Source organism: Neofelis nebulosa, chromosome 11, assembly GCF_028018385.1.
Source record: "Neofelis nebulosa isolate mNeoNeb1 chromosome 11, mNeoNeb1.pri, whole genome shotgun sequence".
NCBI classification, from domain to species: Eukaryota; Metazoa; Chordata; class Mammalia; order Carnivora; family Felidae; genus Neofelis; species Neofelis nebulosa.
Genome location: NC_080792.1, coordinates 50420857 through 50445816, shown reverse-complemented (window position 1 = coordinate 50445816; position 24960 = coordinate 50420857). Strand labels below are relative to the sequence as shown.

The following is a 24960-nucleotide window of genomic DNA, read 5'->3' as shown; positions in this document are numbered from 1 at the left end:
GTATTAGAGCATGATCTGAATCAGATTTATCACCCCCACACCACTTGTCTTCACTGCTTTAGGGGCTCGCAAGTCAGGCAGTTCTTGGTCCTGTCTCTGAGCTGCCAAGGAAAGAGGGAAGGGATAGATGAGACAATGAAAGGAGACACTCCATGAATGCAGTCAGCAAATAAGGAGCTGTCTGAGAAAATACTGTTACTGACTTGATAGGGCATATGTCTGCCACCGTCAATGTGACAAAACTGAAAAGGCTGGAGAAGCCACAGCATCATGAGGGTTTGAGGGAGTGGGCAATGAGAGTTGTGCCCCTCATCTGCTACTGCAAACTTGAAATGTGGCTCAGCCACCAGTGTCTTTATTTTTCTACTTCATTTTGCCTCTGTCAAACAAGGGTGATTGATTATATTTTTAAATAAATAGTATAACAAACTTTAATCTTATTATAATGTTATTATCATTATATAATTTTTAAGCCTAGGGGAGAGGTGAAGCCAGAAAACTGTTAGTTCATACTCACTGTACTTTTCCAATGTTTTTCCACTTGAACATCAATGAAGTCAAAGTTTTCACCTGGCCTTAAAAGCTGCAGGTGACCTCAGCTCATTAGTTGTGAACTGTTTCCTTCTGTGTCAGTGAAGCCTTGCTTATGACCCTATTAGGGTTTGACAAAACAATGGGAGTACCTCTAAAGGGAAAGTGGGAGCTGAACTACTTTTGTTCTTGGTGAGGGATGATTATCAAATTGAGGTATGATGAGAAATTAATTTTCAAATACAAATTACAGGAAAAGGTTCTCATTATTATACCTCAAGTTTGGCTTATAGAATTTTAGGACTGTTTAAATGATCAGAACCACGTTTGCCTGTCTGCTTATCTGCTATTGATAGAGGGTCTTTAAATACATTTGTAAAATTTCAGACTGATTGATGGTCTAACGTTGAATAGAAGGCCATTTGATCTAATATTACACATATTGTCAGTGACCATGTCTTCTTACAGGACTTTCAATAAGTAATTCTACCTCACATCAGCATTATTAAGCCTAGCACTATGGATATCTAGTGAATAAAACTGGCAAACAATATTGGCAGTTATTAAGTTTATTGAACATTATTCCCTAATTCCACCCTCAAAACAAAAGAAAACAAACAGCAGCAAATATCAGCCTTCTTCACATGGAAGTAAATAAGGTTTTACTTCCACATTTTCAAATTTAAACATCTAGACTGTATTTGAGTCTAAACTTTGTGACAACAGCCAAATAAGCACAGGAAGTGATAGAAAATGTCCAGGAAATTATACCATGGCCTGATGTTTTGCTGCTTTTCACTTTGGCAATTCATACTTAAAAGTATTACAACAATGTGGAAGATTGGAAAGATTCAAGTTTTTCTAGTTGGTGCTTTAAAGTAGCAGTACTCATGAGCAGAGTGGTCCATTGAAATGGTGTGTATAACAAATTTTAAAGTCATTACAGGGCTTTAAAATGTCAGGAAGATTAAAAGGGAAAAAGGCTAGCATATGTAGTTCATTAATTTTGGTCATGAACATGTTATATTCAAGAACCATGTTTAAGTCCCCGTTCTTCCAGGACAACTTCTTGAAACACAACTTAAATGGAATTATTATTATTTTTTTAATGATTACACTTAAGCACCTGATGATCTAATGAAGACAATTTCTTAATGTGTCAAAATGGGTTCTTTGTATCTTGTTTGAATCTTTTGTTGCCTTAAACTAATCTGCTTTAGGGTTCTCAAATCCAGGCATTTTACAATGCAGTCTCTAGCAATGGCATTCATTTGGAATGCTGCCTTTTGTTTACTAGCTTTCCCAGACCCTCACTGCTTCCTTTGGTCATCTGGTGTCTTCACTAATGTGATTGGTACTCCTAGGCTCTGCAGGTAGCCATGAGCCTTTATAAGTGGGATTTACAATGGGACTCACCATCCTGCCTGCTAATGAAGGGAACCGCAGGGATTTTTTTTTTTTTCTGTCTTCCAAAAGAGTGAAGGAAAATTGAATTCTGGGTTTGTTAATTCTCTTTATTTTCCATTTACTTTAATTTTTACAATTGATTTACTAACTTCAGTGCAAAAATACAAATATTTTTGTTTAGGAGTTAAATGTTTCATCTGCCAGCCCTTCATGCTAATCACTGGAATTGTTTATTATTGAACCTGGAAAGAACAAAGTGGAGTCTCTGTTTAAACTCAATCAACTGGCATTTCACTTTCATCTGTTTTTGTCTTTCAGGAGATTTTTGACCAATTTGGTTGTTTAAAAAAAAAAAAAAGCATATGACTGGAAGCCTTGGATTCTACTACCAGCCTTGCCATTTAGTACATCTATAACCTTGAGTAAGTCACTTCCACTCTTTGATTTCTAATCTGAAAAAAAGGAAAGTGTTATCCAAGGTACACATGAGATTTGAGATGGTGTTTCACATTCTAGCCTTCTTGTCTTTTTACTAGCAAAGTGAATAACAGTGCCCTTTTGTTTGATTTTTGGATAAATCTACCACTGAAAAACATCTTGCATCTATTAAATGTTTTAACCAGTGGTCAAAGCAATAATTAAATATAAAATGCCAGTGTCTTCATTTTAGAGGCAATGTGCTCTGTGAGGATTAAAGGAAGTTCATTGTAGCCCAACTTTATAGAGATAGGGATTTATTTGACATTTTCTAATTGTGAAACATGGCACCCATGTTTTTTTTAATTTAAGTATAGTTGACATATAGTATTATATTAGTTTCAGGTGTACAACATAGTGATTTGACCATTACATACATTATGAAATGCTCACCATGAAAAGTGTAGTTACCATATGTCATCATACAAAGTTCTTACAATATTATTGACTATATTCCCTATGCTGTACTATTCATCCCTTTAACTTATCTATTTTATAGCTGGAAGTTTGTATCTCTTAATCCCCTTCACCTATTTTGCCCATCACATGAACCACCTCCCCTCTGGCAACCATCAGTTGTTCTCTGTATTTATGAGTCTGTTTCTAGTTTTTGTTTCTTTGTTCATTTATTTTTTTAGATTCCACATATTTTTTAAGTCATAGTGGTTTTTGTGTCTCTGACTTATTTCACTTGGAACCCATGTTTTAATTGTGCTTTATAAGGCTGTATTCTTAAGTGTGGTTTAAAGGTCTTCTGGGGGGGGGGGGTCATGAAATCTTTGGATTTGATTTGATTTTATTTTTATCTACTTGTTTTTTGGTGCTGGTCACTTCTTTTTTAATCTTTGGATTTTAGAACAGAAAGGGACATCTGCAATCATCACATCCAATCCTCTGAGTTTTATTAAACTGCTGAGATTCAGTAGACCCAGAAATGCTGAGTAGCTCATCCATGGTCAAAGAGCCTAGAGAGCTGCCTAGGGTCCAAACTCCAAAGACAAAATGTTATATACCTGGTGGAGGTGTCCTAGCTACTTCTTAATGAAAGACAGAGAGTGAAAGGCTGAGACGAGGGGATTGTTTATTCCAAGTCTGAATAAAATTGCCAAGTCTTAAAAATTGCTGCTTGATAGAATTAGATAGTTGGTTAGTTTTCACATTGCAGCTTCCAGATTAAAGTCAATCCAGTATGTTTAACAAAATACTGTGTCTGAGGCATTGAACTACGGTGATGCTCCTATAGAACTGTGCAAAATCACAGTCCCTCCCCTTAGAGACTCTGCAGCCTAACATGGAGATAAAACAAGTACATAATAGGGAATAAAAACAATAAAAAACAGATTTCAAAAGGAAAATAACTTTGGAGTTCTCAAAGTCTCAAAGAACTTTGAGGATTTCAAAGTCCAAAGGGGAGGTGGACTTAAATAGAACCTGATAGGTCAAGTGTTCCTTAGCAGATCAAAGGTAAAATCAGGGTGCTCTGGGAACTCACAGGCAAGGTCTTGAATCAGAGTGAGACAAAAGAAAGGAACTAGTAAAATAATAAAATTTTGGCAAGTCTTCCTATTCTTGAGTTGGTTATTTGCTGCTGGAGAAAATCCCTCAGTCATGCAGATGGATATCAACTATAAATTCATTCTCTCTAACCCTAAATACAACTTAATTATCTTGAGTTGAGTACCCTTGGTGAATTCTTCTTTTTTTCTCTAATCAATTATCCTAAATCTACTCCACTCTCTTTAAGCCTGTACCCTGCCCTTTTCTCAGCAGGCTGCTCCTCTTCTAGGAGCCCCTGAAGAGTCCCAGTAATTGCCTTAATTTAGCTGACCTATAAGTACAAGTGATGCCAAGTGCTTCGTCTCCAACCCTGCTTCCCTCCAAACTTCAGACTTGTCTGTCACATTACTGCTGGGTATCTCCACTTGGATGTTTCAGAGCCATCTCAAAATCAATATATATCTAAGGCCTGAATGTATCTATCACCTTCCATGCAAAGCCTCATCTTCTTCCTCCAAGTGCCCTCAATTAGAGGAGGTACCACCATTCTCCCCAGTTTGCACTTTAGAAACATACAAATGCAGAAAGAATGTCCAGTTGGGAGGCTGCAGTGATCCAAACCACCATACTTGTTGTTACAGTATTCAATACATTGTAATTGCATGAGAAAGAACATAGTCAAGTGATTAAAAACATGGCTCTAGGTGGCACATGGCTGGCTCAGTCCATAGAGCATGTGACTCTTGATCTTGGGGTTGTGAGTTCAAGCTCCACATTAGGTGTAGAGCCTACAGAACAAAACAAAACAAAATAAAACCATGCCTTAAAGTAAGGTGGATCTGCATGTGATTCCTGGCAGCACCATTTACCAGCTAGCCATATGACCTTGAACAAATCATTAAACTTTCTAAGACTGGGTTATCTCATCTGAAAAATGGGAACATAGTAATATTTACATCAAAGGGTGTTTGGAGGATTAAATGAGATATCACATATGAAGCTTTCAGCAATGGTATTCCTGTTTAAGATCTGGGAGAGCAAAGACCATTTCTGTCTTGTTCACCATTGTATCTGCAGGACCTGGTACAGAGAAGGCACTCAATACATATCTACTGAATGAATATATGAGGTAGTGGCATGCCTGAACAGTGAGGATGGGGAAAAGCAATGCAAGATAGAGACCTGGGCTTCACCCTGCATCATTTGCCCATGCTATTGGTCACCAATTCCTATTGATTTAATTCCTGAGTGTTTCTCAGGTCTCTCCATCCCTCTGTAACCCTTCCATAACTGCACCCGTGCAGGCATCATGATCTCTCACCAGGACTATTAGTAGAAGTTTCTAAGCACTCTCCCTACATCATGTTTTGCCTCCACATCAGCCCCTTCCAGACTGCCACAAGAAGAATCTATCCAAAGCTGAAATGGGGAACATGCCATTTCTTTGTTTAACATCCTTTCATGTGGCTACTTCTTATCCATAGGATCCAGTCTCAACTCCTCACAGCCTGGGTCTACATTTTCATCTTCCTTTCCTACTGTTCCCTCTCTCACATTTGATAGTCTAGCAATTGCAGACTGGTCTTGTCTTCAGAACATACTGTGCTATTTCATGTCTTCATGCTTGTGAGAGGTACTTGCTTGTTCTTTGAACTCCCTTCTCTCCTGTATCAGTTAGGAGTTCGTTTGTCTGCTTATGACAGGAAGCATTAAATACCAAGCTGGAAGTTTATTTCTTTTCCACATAAACAGAGTTTGGAGGTAATTGTCTATAGCTTGTAAAACATTTCTGCTATGATCAGGGACCCAGGCTCCTGTCCTGTGGTTCTGCCATTGATGTGTGTCTTTCATCTGTTCCTCTCTCCTTTCTCTACCCCTCCAGCACCTTATTCCATTAATCATCTCCTCTCTTCAGTATCACCACCTCTCCATTTCCTTGGAGGGAAGAAACTCATCCTGTGAAGATCCCTCATTCTAGTATCTTTCCTGCCATTCTACCTTTCCAACAGCTACCAACGGATTTCCATCCTAGTTCACAACACTTCTTGAAAGACTAATTGCTACCTGGCAGATTTTCATTCTTGATCCAATTTGACCTTCCTTACCTGTTGAAACTGTTGACCAACCTCCCACTCTTCCAAAGTCTCTTGTCCTTTGGTTTTCAAAACCCTTCAGGTTCCTGGTTTCCTTCCTGCTTCTCCTACTGCTCCTTCTGCAAAGTGGTTTTCCTCATCCTTTGACTGACTCTCAAATGACGATGTTTCTCAGACTTCCCCCCCCGCCTTGACCCTTACTCCACATACTTTCTCTACAGTGGTAGTCCCTAGTAATCTCCCCAGTACAGACAACAGTTTTCCATGTGGCAACTGTCTGTCTCCAGGGTCTGTTTGTTGAGTTCTCATTCCTGAACTTGAGTCTTGAATTTCTAACTCCCTACCTAAAGGGCAGCCCTGATTATGTACAGTCCCCATCAACTCCTCCTAGATTCTTCAGAAACCTTTTATCTGGTCTCTAACTTTCACATTATTGCCAGAGTTACCTTCTATTTTTAAAAATCTAATTATCTCAATTTTTTTTTTTATTTTTTTATTTTTTTTATTTATTTATTTATTTTTTTTTTGGAAAGCTTCCATTGGCTTTCTCCTACTTTGGGGACAAAATTCAAATTCCCAATTTGGCATATAAGTTCCCTTACAGACTGCCTCCAAGCTACTTTTTGTTTGTTTCTACTGCATTTATTACTTATACAAAAAATATTCAAAAGAAAAAAATTTATTCTCACTTCTCCAATGGCTGTCATCCCTGCCTCTTGCCCACACAACTCCTAACCCCTTTCCTCAGGGCCAGTTCAAAACTGAACCTGCTCACTGCCATTTTCACAGAAAACAGCCAGTTCCAGGGATGTGGGGGGAGAAGGTAGGAAAAGGGTGACAATACCGTCCAGGTTCCACCCAGAAGTGGGCCAGGTGGAGATTGACAGAATTCAAACAGAAGGGCTGGTGGCCTCACAATGATGTAGTCTAACTAAAGTGGGCTGGAAAGGACATGGCATAGCCTGTCAGAGGCTTTAAAGGGTGTCTCATGGGCTTGTGTCAAACCCAGAAAAACTGACATCAGGAGAAGAATGTGGAGGACCAGGGAGGCAGTCTTGCAGAAAGTTTCCCAATTCTCCCAGGTTGAGAGGTGCAGAAAATCTAGAGGGCACCATTTTGGCAAAAAAACTTACTCTAGTATTAGGAGGTTACAAAAGTGCCACAGACACTGAGAAAGGCTACGAGGAGATACAGTTTCACAAAGCACAGTGATGACAGACCAGAGCAGTGGGGTTCATGTGACTGATGCAGAAACTACAAAATCTGGAAAGTAGGGAAAGTGGCCTTTCAGGGAGTGACTCTGTATGAGTCATACAGAATTGACCCCAGGTCAGACAACCTGGTTAGTCTCACAGAGCAGCTGGCAGCATTGGGGGCCTAAGGGGGAATCACATAAAAAGGACTTAAGGAGCACCTAGGCAGCTGTCAGTTAAGCCTCTGGCTCTTAGTTTCTGCTCAGTCATGATCTCACAATTGTGAGATTGAGCCCCACATCGGGCTCCACGCTGAAAGCATGGAGCCTGCTCAGGATTCTCTCTCTCTGTCTGTCTCTCTCCTCCCTTGTTCTCTCTCCTTCTTTCTCTAAAAATAAATAAATAAACACTTTTTTAAAAAGGACTTAAAACAAGCAGCTAGAAGAAAAGAATGGTAGAAAACTGCTCCATGGCTCTCAGGAATCAAGGGCAGTACTGGGGGCTGGGAGGACACATGCACAAGAAATAGCACCGAAGAGGTTTCCTATTCAACAGTCAGTCAGTTGGTGAGGGGGAAGAAGATCCAGGAAGCAGGTGATGGGAACAAAGTTGGGGTCCTATAGTCGAGTTTCTGGAGGCTGGAACAGAAGGAGGGCACACTGTAGACCAGTGATAGAACGTAATTCTGGACCCCAAATGGGGGAGGTGGCAGATGGGATTGGGTGTCATTGATAGAGTGGTGAGTGGAACAGCACAGTTCACAGTACTTTCTAGGTGAAAAAATGAAATCAGGAAAAAGGAATAGCTTTTACTCTAATAATTATGAGTTTTGTTTTGGACATACTAATTTTGGGCATATGAGTTTGGGTGAAGATCAGCAACTCAGAAAAGATATTATGGCCAATGATGTAGATGTGGGAGTTACCAGCAAAGATGGTAACAAACACTAATTGGCTCTCATGTTTTTCAACTATGGACTAAAGAAAGGTAGAAAGTTTATAGGAGGTAGAGAAAGGGTTGGGAGTTAGAATTTGGGGTATGAGGGAGAAAATCCATTGTTGGATTCTCTTGTTAGAAAAAAGAAACAAACCATAGTTAACGCTTTTCCTGGGATCCTCCCCTCTACCAGAAGTATGCAGCCCTTCCACCAATTTAAAGTCCAGAATCAAGAAATAAATGGATCTAAAGATGTTCATTCTCTTTCTTCTAAGAAGCTACTGATTCAAACTTTTCATCCTAAGCTCCTGTTGGCAACTTCAAACCCTTATAGATTCATCATCTCCACCTCTCTTGTTTTTGTGGTGTGTGTGTGTGTGTGTGTGTGTGTGTGTGTGTGTGTGTTTGCCCCTTTTGCAAAAGCAAGAGGAAGTAGGTAAGGTGGAAATATCTATTTCCCCTAAAAAATGATAAATAAACTGACAAAACTGAAAAACTTTTTTAAATAGAAAAATAACATCTTTGGGGTTCTATTTATTTAGATTCTTTTTCTTTTATTTTTTATTTTGAGAGAGAGAGAGTGTGTGTATGTGTGTGAGAGAGAGAGCTGAAGGAGAGGGGGAGAGGAAGAGAGGGGGAGAGAGGGAGAGAGAGAGAAGGAGGGGAGGAGGGGAGAGAGAGAGAGAGAGACAGAGAGAGAGACAGAAACTGAAACTTAAGTAGGCTCTATGCTCAGGGCACAGTTCAACACAGGGCTCAATCCCACAATCCTGGGATCATGACCTGAGCCAAAATCAAGAGTCAAACATTCAACTAACTGAGCCACCCAGGTGTCCTGAGATTTCTTTTTCTTAACTTACTCTCCCTCTACTCCATGCCTTTGCTTTCTTAATGCTTCTGGGAAGTAAACACTTACATAGATCATTTAATTAAATAAGTAAAGTGAATTATGTGTTTCCATGCAACTTTTTAACATATTAACAATTGATAAATTTAATTACATAAAAATTAACCTTTTTTGGGGTGGAAAAACAATAGCAAACACCAAAAGCAAAGGCAAAATGGAAAACTGGCAGAAAATGTCATATCATACACAAAAGACAAAATTCTTTAATATATAAAGAACTTCTACAAATCAAGAATGAAACCAACAAGCAAATATAAAAATGGATAAAGACTGGACTTTTCAGAGAAGAAAATTCAAGGGCTTTTAAATGTTTGAAAAGATGTTCAATTTCATCCATAGTAAGAGAAATGCGGATTAAAACTACATTGAGATACCATTTTTCATCTGTCAGATTGACAAAGATCCAAAAGTAGATAATATTGTACACTGTTGAAGGTATGGTGATCCATAAATTGCTAACGGGAGTGTAAATTGGTTCAATGATTAGTTCAACTCTCACTTGGTACCTAATTATCAGGGATTCTTTCCAACCCAGCTTTTCTGTGCTTTTGGCGGTTTCCTATCTGATGTGGACCTTAGAGAAACAGAACTGTAATTGAAAATGTTTCTAATGTGTAGAAGAAATGAAGACTGCTTTGTGTGTGATAAAACAAAACCAGGGAAGTTTGGCAATATTTAACAAAATTAAAACTGCATATATCCTTTGACTCAGTATCCATCATTAAGGGACTAGCTTAGAATAATCATGGTATATACATGCCAGGGAATTCTCTGCAGCCACAAAAAAGAATGAGGAATATCTTTACACGTTTATACAGGAATATCTCCAAAATATTTTTTATTATTATTTTTTCATTATGGTAAGTGTATTCTTTAATCCACATCACCTATTTCCCCATCTTTCTACCCACCTCCCTTCTGGTAACCATCAGTTTGTTGTCTGTAGTTAAGTGTCTGTTTCTTGGTTTGTCTCTCTTTCTCTCTCTCTCTTTTTTTTTTTCCCCTCCGCTGATTTGTTTTGTTTCTTAAATTCCACATATGAATGAAATCATATGGTGTTTGTCTTTCTCTGACTTATTAAACTTAGCATAATACTGTCTAGATCCATCCATATTGTTACAAATGGCAATATTTCATTCTTTTTATGGCTGAATGATATTCACCACATCTTCTTTATCCCTTCATCTATCAGTGGACACTTAGGCTGCTTCCATAGTTTGGCTGTTGTAGACAATGCTGCAATAAACATAAGGGTGCATATATCCCTTTGAGTTAATGTTTTTGTATTTCGGGGTTAAATACCCCGTAGTGCGATTCCTGGATCATGGGACAGTTCTATTTTTAATTTTTTTGAGGAACCTCCAAATGTCTTCCACAGTAGCTGCACCCAGTTTATATTCTCACCAACAGTGCACGAAGGTTCCTTTTTCTCCAGATCCCCACTAACACTTGTTTCTTGAGTTTTTTATTTTTGCCATTCTGCCAGGTGTGAGGTGGTATCTCATTGTGGTTTTGATTTGTATTTCTCTGATAGTAAGTGATGTTGAACATCTTTTCATGTGTTTTTTGGCCATTCATGTCTTCTTTGGGGAAATGTCTGCTCATGTCTTCTGCCCATTTTTATTTTTTTTTATTTTTTTTAAGTATACTTGTATTTACTTTATCTTTTTTTAGTTTCTTTTTTTTTAATCTATTTTTTAATATATGAAATTTACTGTCAAATTGGTTTCCATACAACACCCAGTGCTCATCCCAAAATCTTCTGCCCATTTTTAAATTGGATTGTTTGTTGCAGGGGGGGGAGAGTTGAGTTGCAGAACTTCTTCATACATTTTGGATACTAACCCTTTATCAGATATGTCATTTGCAAATATCTTCTCCCATTCAGTAGGTTACCTTTTAGTTTGTTGCTTGTTTCCATTGTGCAGAAACTATTTTGATGTAATCTCAATAGTTTATTTTTGCTTTTGTTTCCCTTGCCTCAGGATACATATCTAGAGTGATGTTGTTACAGCCAATGTCAGAGAAATTGCTGCCTGTGGTCTCTTCAAGGATTTTTATGGTTTCAGGTCTCATGTTTAGATCCTTGATGCATTTTGAGTTTATTTTTTGTGTACAGTGAAAGAAAGTGGTCTAGTTTCATTTTTTTGCATGTAGCTGTCCAGTTTTCCCATCACCATGTATTGGAGAGACTTTTTTCCCATTGTATATTCATTCTTCCTTTATCAAAGATTAACTGACCATATAATTGTGGGTTTATTTCTTGGCTTTCTATTCTATTCTGTTGACCTATGTGTCTGTTTTTATGCCAGCATCATGTCATGTTTTAATTACTATCACTTTGTAATAAACTTGAAATCTGGAATTGTGATACCTTTGGTTTTGTTTTTCTTTTTTCAAGATTGCTTTTACTATCTTTTACTAATAGTAAAGATACTATTTACTATCAAGATTGCTTTTGTGATTCCATATAAATTTTAGGATTCTTCTGTGGAAAATGCTGTTGGTGTTTTGATAGGGATTGCATTAAATCTATAGATTACTTTGGGTAGTATAGACATTTTAACAATCAGTGTTTTATAGCTTTTAGAGTACAGGTCTTTCACTTCTTTGATTAAGTTTGTTCCTGGGTATTTTATTATTTCTTTGTGCAATTGTAAATGGGATCTTGTTTTACATTTTATTTATGTATTTGTTTTTAGATTTACATCCAAGTTAGTTAGCATATAGTGCAATAATGATTTCAGGAGTAGAATCCAGTGATTCCCCTACATATAACACCCAGTGCTCATCCCAACAAGTGTCTTCCTTAACGCCCCTTGCGCATTTAGTCCATCCCCCAACCCACAACCCCTCCAGCAACCGTCAGTTTGTTCTCTGTATTTAAGACTCTCTTATGTTATGTCCCCCTCCCTGTTTTTATATTATTTTTGCTTCCCTTCCCTCATGTTCATCTGTTTTGTATCTTAAATCTATTTCACATATGAGTGAAGTCATATGATATTTGTCTTTCTCTGACTAATGTTGCTTAGTATAATACACTCTAGTTCCATCCACGTTGTTGCAAATGGCAACATTTCATTCTTTTTCATTGGTGGGTAATACTTCATTATATATATGTATACCATATCTTCCTTATCCATTCATCTGCTGATTGACATTTTGGCTCTTTCCATACCTTGACTATTATTGATAGCTCTGCTATAAACATCGGGGTGCATATTGCCCCTTCAAAATAGCACACCTGTGGGATTGTTTTCTTAATTTCTCTTTTTGCTGCTTCATTATAGAAATGCAGTGGATTTCCATACATTGATTCTGTATCCTCCAACCTTACTGATTTATCAGTGTTAGTAGTTTTTTGGTGGAGTCTTTAGGGTTTTCTATATATAGTAATATCATCTGCAAATAGTGAAAATTTTATTTCTTCCTTACCAATTTGGATGCCTTTTGTTTTTTTAATTTAATTTTTTTAAATGTTTATTTTATTTTATTTTATTTTGAGAGTGAGTGAGTGAGCGAGGGAAGGGCAGAGAGAGAGAGGGAGAGAGAGAACTCCCAAGCAGGCTCTGCACTGTCAGCATAGAGCCTAACATGGGGCTCGAACTCACCAACTATGAGATCATGATCTGAGCCCAAACCAAGTGTCAGATGCTTAACCAACTGAGCCACCCAGGTGTCCACCTTTTATCTGTTTTTATTGTCTGATTGTTATGGCTAGGACTTCCAGTACCATGTTGAATAAAAGTGGTGAGAGTAGACATCCTTGTCTGGTTCCCGACCTTAGGAGAAAAGCTCTCAGTTTTTCCCCACTGAGTATGATGTTAGCTGTGGGTGTCATATAATAATTCTTATAGATAATAAAGTTTTCTTGGACTGTCTCTAATGAGCTTCTCATTCTTGTGCTAGCCCTGCATTTTAAATTATTAAATTATTCAAACAGTATTTATGAGTACCTGCTCTGTAGGAGGGCACTACAATAGGTGCTGCGATATCAATAATAGGCAAAAACAGAAAAACATAGTGCCTACCTTCATGTAACTTAGAATTTAATAGGGAAGACAAACATTAATACACAAGTTATATAGCTCATCAGTGAATTAAATGCTGGTAAGGATATGAATAAGGTCCTATGGGAGCTTTTAGCAAGGACTAAGGGGATCAGGGAAGCAATGCTTGAGATCTAAAGGATGAGGGGATTTAAACTGGCAAAATTAAAAGATAAGATGGGTAAAATTACAGGCAGAGGGAACATAGGTGTTTAAAGGCTGGTCATTGTTGCTGGAGCACAACATTTAGGAAAATAACAGTTCAGGATAAGGCTAGAGAGATGGGCAGGGATATTTACACTATTGATTTTTATACTCAGAGTAATATAAAACCATGAAGGGCTCTAGCAAGGATTGACAGGTTATATTTGCACTGTAATGCAGAGAAATGATTGGAGAGCACCAGACAGGAGGCAAGGAGAGCAATTAGGTAAGTTCGTGCTGTCTCTTGGCAGGAAACCTCAGGTCCCACCCCCAGAGCTGTTTTGAGTGTCCTTATAGCATGGTGACTGCCTTCTCCTAGAGCAAGTGATCCAAGAGGTCAAGGCAGAAACTGCAGTATCTTTTATGACCTTGGAAATCACAGGCTGTCATTTGTTTGGTATTTTAGTGATCGCACAAGTCAACCCTGATTCAGTGTGGGGGTGGGCATACACAGGAGACAAGAATCATTTAAGCCACCTTCGAAGATGGCTACAGACTAAACCTTGTGGAACTCCAACATTTCATTTCTGGGTGGTATATTGTGGGAGTGCAAAGGAAACTGAGAAGCAGCTAGAGAAGGAGGAATACCAGATGAAATCCAGCCGAAGAAAAGGAAATTTCAAGAAATCTACCAAGAGGGCATGTTAGAGGAGAGCCAAAAATATGTTCATTGGATTTAGTGACATAGATTTAATGACTGAAAGCTCTTTCCTCATGATATAATTTAACATTTATTTTGACTTACCTCCCCTTATAACTTTTATTGAAGAGACTTTTTTCCCATCTTTTTTTTTAAGTAATCTTTTAACATCCCTATGATGTTTTCATAATGTTCCCCTAAAACTCTGATACTTTGAGTGGAATTGTGTTAACTTTATGATTTTGTTTGAGAAACATATTTTTACAACAATTAGGTTTCTCTTTAAAACACCTAGCACATGTTTCAAAGGGGCACATGCACCCCGATGTTTATAGCAGAGCTATCAATAATAGTCAAGGTATGGAAAGAGCCAAAATGTCAATCAGCAGATGAATGGATAAGGAAGATATGGTATACATATATATAATGAAGTATTACCCACCAATGAAAAAGAATGAAATGTTGCCATTTGCAACAACGTGGATGGAACTAGAGTGTATTATACTAAGCAACATTAGTCAGAGAAAGACAAATATCATATGACTTCACTCATATGTGAAACAGATTTAAGATACAAAACAGATGAACATGAGGGAAGGGAAGCAAAAATAATATAAAAACAGGGAGGGGGACATAACATAAGAGAGTCTTAAATACAGAGAACAAACTGACGGTTGCTGGAGGGGTTGTGGGTTGGGAAATGGACTAAATGCGCAAGGGGCGTTAAGGAAGACACTTGTTGGGATGAGCACTGGGTGTTATATGTAGGGGAATCACTGGATTCTACTCCTGAAATCATTGCACTATATGCTAACTAACTTGGATGTAAATTTAAAAATAAATAAATAATGAAAAAATGACGAATTAAAAAAAATTAAAACCTCAATTCTACCTTACACTCAATAAACATTGTTGAATGACATTAATTACTCTACCACTCTGAGATTAAATCTGTAATTTTAAAATAAAAATAAAAATAAAACACGTAACACATTCCTCTATGTGTGTAAAATTTCACTTAAATCACCTAAATAAAGATTGGCAATTTAAAAAATGTTAAAAAAATAAATAAAAAAATAAAAAATAAATAAAAAATGTTATCATATATCTGTCATTAAGTTGATCCCTGGGTATTATTTTTGTTGTTGCTACTGCGAATGGGATCTCTTCCCCTCCCCCATTACCACCATAATGTTTTCAATCTAGAAATGTATTTACTTTATTCCCCATTTTATAGATAAGAGGCCCAGAGAATATCGGTGACTGGGCTATGGTTATAGAGTGGGAGAGTTGGGGACTGCAGATTTTGAACATCTGAATTTTATTGTGCTACTATAGGAAATGAAGTTGCTTATCCAGTCGAACTTTATTAAAATTAATAGTCTCTTAAGTATTACTTTCTTTGTTTTTTTTTTTTTGTTTTCTATTTTTTTATTAAGTTTTTTTATTTTAATTCCAATATAGTTAACATACAGTGTTATACTAGTTTCAGGTGTATAATATAGTTATTTAACAATTCTGTACATTACTTAGTGCTCATCATAATAAGTATCACTTTCTTTGTATCAGATTTCAAAGTAGTACTATACGTTTTATAGCACATCTCCAGTTTTTAGCATTGTCAATTTGAAATACAGTGTCAGGGCTTGAGAAACTGCCTCTCATCTCCATTCAATTCTCCCAAGACCTGATTCCTACCAGACAGGAACTATTTTTTCTTTGAGGTCTACATAGACCTAACAACCTATTGCACTGAGTAAATATTTAATGGAAATTGAATATTTCCTCTGTGGTGGATCAATTTACTCTTGTTGATTATCTGAAGAAAGCATTTTTTTTTGTTTTTATTTTATGTCCTGTAGTAGGTTAAGATATTTGTTTTCCTGAATATTGTTACTAATGCCAAAGTTTGTTTCAGTGATATAATCCATGTCTCTTAGTTGTTTTTTTTTTTTTTAGCCATCTATTTTTCTTGGTTTATTTATGCAATTTGAATTATTATGTTATCTCAAATACACGTGTGAGATTCATTGACTTGGTAGCATGCAATAACATCATTTGCTGTGAGGATTGTTTTTTCTTGAATTCATGGTAGTTGGAGCTCTGAAAATGAAAAATATTTGCTAATGAGGTATAAGGATGTTGATGGTGCATTTTTTAATGGCAGAAATATAATTTTTATTGACAAATATCTCCAAAAACATAAAAAATTTTTAGTTGACAAAAATGTGTCTTTCTTGTATTTTTAACTATCAGCGTATATTTAATTGTATTATTCAAAATTTTTCATAACTGATTTTAGGTTTCAGTGAAATATATATTTGCCTGTGAGTCTTTAAATATATGAAGTTAGTGACATAGCTTGAAAGTTTCAACTTGTAAAAATGAAATCACTATAGTGGAATCATTTAGTGCAAGTTGTTAATGTGGCATTCAGTTGGAATTTATCAGAATCAATTAGAAAAACAAACTTCTCATTTAATGAAAAAAAACAACAACAAAGAAAACAGGGAAAACTGTGCATATATATTTCATCCTCTTTCCACACTAAGATGCATGTGAGTGTAATTTTGAAATAGACAATTCATGCATACTGACAAAATATCCTTCATTTTTAAGGAATAACTTCACTGTGTTTCACATTTGATGACTGCTGGGACCTATATTTCTATGTAAATAACTGTTGACATTGTTTGATGTTTATTTCACTAGAGGAAAATTGTATGATGACAGTTATAGTACATATTTGATAACAAGGGTAGGTAAGATAAATCAGTTGAGTCATAGTGGTCTGATATCTGTTTTTAAGGTCTTTTTGACCCAGGAGTGTATGACCTGTGAAATCTGTACTTTGTTGGATAAGATATTTTACAATGCAAGGATTTAAATTTAGATGAACATCACTGCAGGAACTTGGCTGATGTGGCCAGAAACATTGAGCATCAAAGTATAAATTGGAAAAAGTTTAAGAAGTTCTGACAACAATTAACATATGTGAGAAGACAGAAGCTAAAGAAAGTTTCTTTTCTTCCCCAACTTATAACAAAGAGAACCTGAAATTTAACCTGGTATTTTCAAAGCGCTAATTACTCAGCAGCATTCCATTTTGTGAAAGCTTTGCCAAGAAAATGTACCCAAATCTTGAGTTACAGACCGTTCTTGCATCTGATTGGAAGGGGCATAGGAGTTGTTTGGAAGGTTGCAGATCCAAAGCCGCACAAATGAAGGTTGAGACTTGGGGGAGGGTACGACTCAGGGAAGGGAAGTTTCGTAGACATTACAGCCTCTGTCCAGAGGCCAAATGGGAGATAAATCACCTCTGGCCACCTCTCTTATTATTGAAATGGTTCAGCCCTGGGGTTTAACTGAAGGACTTACAGGGTTTTGAAGTGCAAATAGGATGGTGAAGGGTAAACCCTTTTAGGGTTTCATTTTGATGGATTTTTTTCCTGTGTGGATTTCTGGCACTGACTGTGATCTGGAAGGGGCCCTTAAAAAAGAAAAGTTTTGTTTTGTTTTTGATCAATCAGGCAATAAGAACTTTCCACAGGGGTGTACTTTTCCTGCATGCATATCGATCCTATTGTGTTTAAAAGTAAGTCATTTAAGTGGGCTTTTTTTGGGGGGGGAGCCTTCTGCAATGGAACTGTCATTTCAAGGTCACGTCTCTCTTTTTGGTATTAATGCCAAAATTTGAAAGTGTTGAATGATATGGTACTTTTGGATCAGTAATTCTGGGTGAATTACTTAGGATCATGGTGTGTTAAACAAAAAACAAAATGATCTGGTTTAAAGATCAAGTTTATATTAGAACAAGTCCTTTTATATTGATAAGCAGTCTCTATTTAATCTTTTTCCCATTTAGTTATATAAATTGTGCATATTCATTTAATTATTTTGTATGCATTCTGTTTTGCCAGCATTAAAATAAAAACCAGAAAATTCTGAGATTCTGAAATATTTGCAGTATCTTATTTGTACAGATACACTGAAATGTTTGAGGAAATAAGAGAAACATTAAAAAAATGTTTAAAAAACAGATATGTTGATTTATCAAGTTGGACATTTTTCTGTTACCCCACAAATAGTTCAAACCCCGGAGATAAAATATCTTTTAAGTTTTATATTTTTTTAGTAAAATGGGACTGAGAGGACAGTCACTAGTGACTTCAAAGAAAAATAATTGTAACTAAAGGCTTTTTGTGCAAAAATTTTAAAGGAAAATTAAAATAATTGTATCAAAGAAATGCCACGCCAAATGCTTACATTTCTTCTTAGAAGTATAGTTGACAGAACTTTTCTTAAGCATTTCACTCTTTATTTTAGATTTAACATAAATATTTGTATCATTTACCTGGTTTGAAAATGATAATTTAGCTGTAGCAGAGATTTTTCTTCCTTGTTGCTTGATACCTAATATAAAAAACAGTTGTTAATCTCTGTAATTGACATTGATCACATGATGTTCTTAAGTGACCTTCAAGTCAGGTTTTGTTTTTCTATTCTTCAAAATTTTCCCTTCGCTGTATTTATGTAAATTTAGAGTTAAACTAAAGTTAAATGTTAGAATTTGCATTTACCTATTCCTGCATGAAGATTTTAAATAAGATGCTTAAAAAACGAAAAACAAAACCCTAGATGGCATCAGGCAGCATCCCCTGTATCTACAGCGTCCCTGTCATTAGTTTGTTGCTGGGAGATGTTAATATAACCCTTCCTTTGTTAGAAAAGAGATCTGTAGCCCTTCCCAGAATCCTCTTGTTAACTGTCTTTTTAACCCAAGTTGGAAGTTGTCTGATGAATGAATGGTGAGCCATTTTTATGAGCTACATATACTGTTGACATTGTGTCACACGTTGCTTTTTAATTTCTAAATGTGTTTTTAATTTGCAAAGCATGCCTGTGCCTAGCAGAATTGAGTCAGCATTTCTGAGTCCAGATATTGCTTTATGCAAGCAGGACAGGTCAGGCTTACAAATGCTCTGTCATAAGCCTTAGCTTTACTGAAACACACACATGAATAAATTTCACTTCAAATATGGTTGAATAAAAGAAGATACTTGAGAAAGGCTCTTTTTCCCAAGAACTTCTCTTGCCTCTTGGCAAGTGAATTGCCCCAATATAAAGGCGTTGGGAGGGAAAAGTGAGCCTCAGAGTGAAAAGGCAATCCACAAATAATCACTCTTTTCTGCCTTTGATTTGTGTCAGATTTTGTGTGTGTGTGTGTGTGTGTGTGTGTGTGTGTGTGTGTGTGTGTGTGGCAATTGTTTTGTTTTGTTTTGTTTTGTTTTTTTCACTTAGAAGAGGTTTATGGTCCAGTGTCTGTCAAGTCAGCCCCTGTCTTAAGGTTGTAGTTGTATTTCTCTCTGGAGTTCCTAGAGGTGATGTTATCTTTTGTTCACTCAGCAGTGTGGTGGTTCCTGAGAGCATCTGTCACTTTAGGCATTACAAGATGGATGGGTCTCCAGTGAACTGCTGGTTGAAGCAAATGGTGAAAATAAGAAAAGACAAGGGGTTTCGGGGTCTGCAGAAAGGACAGACAACAAGGAAACACTGTTAGAAATCAAGAGTAAGCTGAGCAATAGAGAAAGAGAGAGCAAAGATGGATCATATGTCATTTTATAAACATCTTGGAAATCAGAGGCTTTTGGTGGCTACTGTGATCTGAGGGGCACGACTGCATCATGGTAAACAATTCTGTGCTTTGGATTTGCAAAATGTATTTGGACAGTTAAAAAAAGTCTGGGGGAAAATGTTGGGAAATTGCAATGATATACATTGTTTTATGTGACAATTTTGCTGTTTGAGAATTAATAGTCTTAAAATGTAAAGATTTAAAATTTTTTATTTAAGAAATTTGTTTTCTTTAAAAAGTTTCCTTATATTTTTGCTTTTCTTTCTTTCCTTTTTTTCTTGTAAGCTTTTGAGCAACTGTAGATATTAAAATGTTGGAAAAGTAATAACCACATAACCAACATCTTTACTGTTAAGTTTTTTGACATTTTTGCGGGCGATTCTGAAAAATCTATGCTCATGACTTAGTGAGACTGGGGGCATATTTTAAGTAAACTTCCAGTTAATTTAATGGTCCTTTGATGAAAGAAAGAAATATAATTGTTATTGATCTGTCAAAACAACATAGAAATTTTGTATTATACTTAGAAATTCAATTTGTTGGTGAAAGTCAAAATTTGTAAATTTGGACTGATGCAGAATCATTCCTGTGTAAAAGAAGGAACAGGAGAGAGGTTGGCCAGGGAGTAGGAAAGGGGAAGGGGAGCTGGGAGGATGTGGTTGAAAAAAATGATTTTGTCAAACTTTCTGGCATTAGTCTATGAAAAAGACCATAGGTTGAAAGGCAAAGAAATTAAGATGATTAGAAGCTTTAAGCTATACAAATGGTAGAGTCTCTTCCTTCTCTATGGGTGTAAATAATAGATGAAAGAGTAAGAGTGACAACAAAGGATCAGGTCGTTTAAGAGAATGTGTGCAGCCTGAATAGGGGTCTGTGGCCCAGGGCCAAAGGTCTTAGCTTTGAGTGTAATTAGAAGAAAATACAAAAATGTCATTACTAGCAGGTGAAGTGTGTAGCACGTGGCCAAAAATTAGCAATTTTAGACTCTGAAGCTATTGGAATTGGATTACTGACCTTTTTTAAAAATCATTAAGGTCCTTGTGGAGTCATATAGTTTCATTGGCAGTAATGCAGTTTGACCTTGTTGACCATATGGGGTAATCTTGGGTTTAGTTGTAGGTAGCAAGACTCCTGACTTACAAAAAGATGTCTATTTGTGGGTGGGTGGGTGGGAGATACATAAGTTTGAAAATCTGCGTCTTGCCCTTTTTTAAAATTTTTTATATTTTTTTTGCGTCTTGCTTTTTAAATTGCTCTTTTGCCTGAAGACATTCTTCTGACAGTAGGAGAGGTAAGATAAAGATTTTTATTTCAAAATCTAAAATGGTTTTCTCTTTCCTCTCTCTCACGTTGGAATAAAAGGACAATAAAATGAAAACTGTCTTTAGAAAGCATAAATTAATATTACTTTTAATATTTTAGTGCTATAAATATGCATATTGAAATTAGTATATTCTTAGGAAAATCCCCTTTTGTTTTCCTTTAGACACAATAACACAGGAATAGAAATATTTCTAAGTTACATATTAAAATCATTGACAAATAGTTTTTATTTCACTTGATATTTTATGACTGTATTTCCTATTTTTCACCCAATAGTTTATTTTGAACATAATCTACTTAAAGGAGAGAATAATATGTACCCTATAATTTTCAACCAGTTATATGTAATTATAATTATTTAGTTACTTCTAGAAATACACTACTCAAAAGGGTAGAAAACAGTAGCTCTTTTTCTTCTTGCAGTCTCTCTTTCTCAGAGATTATTAAAGCATTAGTTTCAAAAAGTAGAAAAATTATTTTAAGCAATATGAGTTATGTCTTCAATTTTTGCTAGTTCTTTGAGGAGATAAATTTTGGCCGAGAATCAGAGATTATGAAATTCAAACTCCCTAGAATATGAAAACTGCCTTTCATTATTTTCATTCCTAAAAATAAAAATAGTCTGTGGGGCTTTTAGCATGTGGTAACACTTGTCGAAAATGCAGACTTGACAGATTTATTCAATTTAGTAGGATGAAGAGGGGGAAATATTAAGAAGAAGAGAAATTATTTTTGAGTGTATGTAATTAGGAATGATTATTTGGGAATATTTAAGATGGAGGAACATCTGTATTTGCCACTTATGAGGTATATGGAGTTACATGAGACTTTGATAATTCATTTCTAATTGTAATTTTTGTAGAATTGTAAATATTTAAATAATTTTCTTCTGGAATGTAATGAATTTGGAAATTAATTCATATCTTTACGTACATATTTTTATTTTTTTTATGTTTTTGCAGGTGCAAAAAAGCTTTAAACAAGTAAAATCTAGACAACAGGCTCCCTGAAGTATTGACAGCCCAACTCAATCATGACCGTGATTCAAAAATGTTAATAAATAAACCAAGGTATTGTACAATTATAGTATCCCCCCAAATTTTTCAAGATCAAATTTGTTTTAGGAAGCTATATTTAGAATTTAAATAAAGTTACTATATTTGGTTCTTCAACTGATTAAGGAGATATTTTCTATGAGCTCTTCTTCCATTTCCTCCCCTCTGCTTTCCTCTCCCCTCCCCCATCCTCTCCACACACACAAAAAAAGGGGGCAAAAAACCTTATTCAGCAATAAGCTTTTGCTTACTCAGTATTGCTGGATAATTATTTTTTTCTGACAACAGCCTTTGTGTTGTATTTCCTGTATACCTAAATTAATATAAGAATTCAGTTTTTGATTCATCTTTGCTAACTGTGGTTTTTATTTTTTTAAGTTGTCTAATAAGAGAGACATCTAGATTATTGGCATCTGCAGAAAAACCCAAACCGTATGTAGTGACCGTATAAAAATTATCATATAACACTATCCTGAGATATATGTTTTAAAAGGTTTTTTCCCCCTATTTTTAGGAGGCTTTTAATTTAGAAAAGGAAAAGGCAATACTGTTTTTTTTTCTCCCTACATCAAAGAAAATTAAAAGTTGGCTTGGAATTAAGGATTTAGGGATGCTGTTTAAGGAACTCTTATCTATCAGGGCATAGCCCAAGACTGTCTTTCCTTTCGTACGTCACAATGTGTTTGAGTAGCCGGGCATTTCCAAGAAAGGGCAAAGATCTTTTCCTCGTGCTGAATCCTTTTGAGGCCAAAAAGAACAAGAGGGTCATTGCCACTTCAGCGTGGTCCCTGTTTGTGCCTTCGTGACCACGCAGACCCTGGAACCTAGTGTTGGCTTAACATTTGGGCCTGGAACATCTGGAAAATGATCAGAGAAGGAGCAGAGGAGACAGAAGAGTGGAGAACGGTTGCGTTTTGTTACACCAGGTGCTAGGAGTTAGCAACATCCCCTGTTTGATATGGGAGGCAAATTCTGTGGGCCTGGAGTTAGGCTTCAACAATTGAAGAGGTCAAAGGACAGCTGAGTGGGGTCAGTGAGACACCACGGGGTGTATTTTGTTACTCAGTAAAAGGAGCAGCCTCCTAAAACCTTAAAGGATTCTCTTGAAAATCTGTGTTGTGAAAAGGTTTTATGAGTCTCATGGCAAAAACTCCTGATTTATCTAAGGAATGCTTGCTTTTGTCTAATGGTAGGATAATCCTTACCAAATGTTGGCAACTAGTATAAGAGTCAATATAGGTCTGAAAGAACAGTGAGGGTTTGAAGTGTACTTCACTTTCCAAAATGTTTATCATTTTCATGTTTGTCTCTCAGTGAAGAATTTTGCACTGTTGAATTACTACCCCTTTCTTTCCTTGGAGCTGAAAGTGTGGGGGGGGGGGACGGTGGGAGGGAGACGGGTAAGGTGGAGCCTACATTAATTTAAAAATTATTCTAACAAGATTTTGACTGATCTATATACAGGATATTATATACCTTTAACAACACCAAGACGTGTGAACTCTAAAAAGTTTCCTTATAATTTATTTTAATGTATAAAGAAAATAAATGACACATGAAATATGTTTCTAGATTACAGAAGATGTTTTAAAAATTTAGTTGTATTTCATAGAAGTGGGTATCAGTTGATGAATAACCATAAACCTGTGTTTCTCCCTGAATGTGTTTCTTGTCCATTTTAGTAGTAAGAAGAAAATCAATGTCAGAGTCAAGAATAGAGAATGGGAAAAGAAATATAGTAAAGGATTTTTCTCTTAGAAGGGAAATGGGAAAGTGGGGGCTGGGGGGCGGAATCTGCATGTTGTGAGAGCTCTCCTTACCAGAGCCCAGGACCTCAAGATACCATTTCCATGATTATGGGTACCTTTGAAAGGTCTTGGCCACCTGGCAGGTAGTAAAAGGGGACTGTTAGAGGAATTTGGCAGTATTTGGATGTTCCAGTTGATATGCTATATACATGTACAAACACATAGAGAGTATATGTTACTATATATAGTAAGAGAAAGATTAAATGATGAGTAGTATATAACAGGCTTTGTTAAGCATTTTCTTACTAATTTGTGAGTTTACAATATTTGTGATTTTTTTTTCAATTTCTTTTAACGATTACTCGTTTTGGAGCAACATATACATAAATGTAAGGCTTAGTGTGCTTAGTGTCTATTTTCTCAAGGTTTAAGTGCCTTTCAACAACTAATTTAGAAACCTAAGTGTAGTGACTGATAATTGCCTAGAGAAAACCCACAGCTGTTTAAGTAGCATTGAAATTGTGGCAAAACTGACAAATACAATTAGCAATGTTAATAAGATAAGAAGGTGGAAAGATGGGCAGATGACAGAGTGGAAAGATGAAGGTAGTAGGAGTTAACAAATCCATATAAGAACACAATGTTCACAATTGCTTTGAATTTCCAGCACTGTCTCTTCTAAGCTAAGTCTTTTTACTACTCTATGAATTAGCAGCAGAATGGGTGTTTTGGAAATTAAATTCAGATATATTTGTTCAGTCCCTAAGTCACATCTAATTTTGAAAGAACATAGCTGTTTGGTGGTCATATCTAAAAACAATCAAATTTTGCTGATTCTAAAGAGGCCCAATTTTCTGTGTGGTGCTTTTTAGAAGTCAATTTTAAATGTACTTCTGTTGTACTGTAATTACCATGAGTGGGATTACCCTACTTTGCACCCTTATAATTCTTATTGGCCATCTCAATACATTACAAAAGAGACCAAAGCAAGCCCTGTTTCTGGATCCAGGGACCTAGTATTACCAAAACAAAACAAAACAAAAACATGCAGAAGTCTTCAATGTATTATTACTGATTATATTTATCTGGTTAATGTTTATAGCCCACTTTGTAGACAACTTCTTGGGAAAAATAAGTGGCGATTGGAAATAAGAGAAATTAGGTCAATGTTATATGAAAAAGATTTAGTCATCTGTACTGTTCCCATTATACTTTTTAACGCATCCAGTGAAATTTGGAAAATTATTGTGGTATCTTTTGAAATT

General features: G+C 36.1%; 1 protein-coding gene across 7 annotated transcripts in view; it reads left to right on the top strand.

Moving 5' to 3' along the window:
* Positions 1–24960, top strand: part of GREB1L (GREB1 like retinoic acid receptor coactivator) — a 280943-nt gene that overhangs the window by 102412 nt on the left and 153571 nt on the right. For 5 of the 7 annotated variants that reach the window (XM_058692548.1, XM_058692547.1, XM_058692546.1 and 2 more), the window contains exons 2-3: positions 2257–2360; positions 21855–21962. The gene's annotated coding sequence lies outside the window, so the exon portion shown is untranslated. Of the gene's footprint in view, positions 1–2256; positions 2361–17216; positions 17530–19340; positions 19622–21854; positions 21963–24960 lie in introns of those variants that run through there. The other 2 variants (XM_058692545.1, XM_058692544.1) reach the window with 2 other exon arrangements.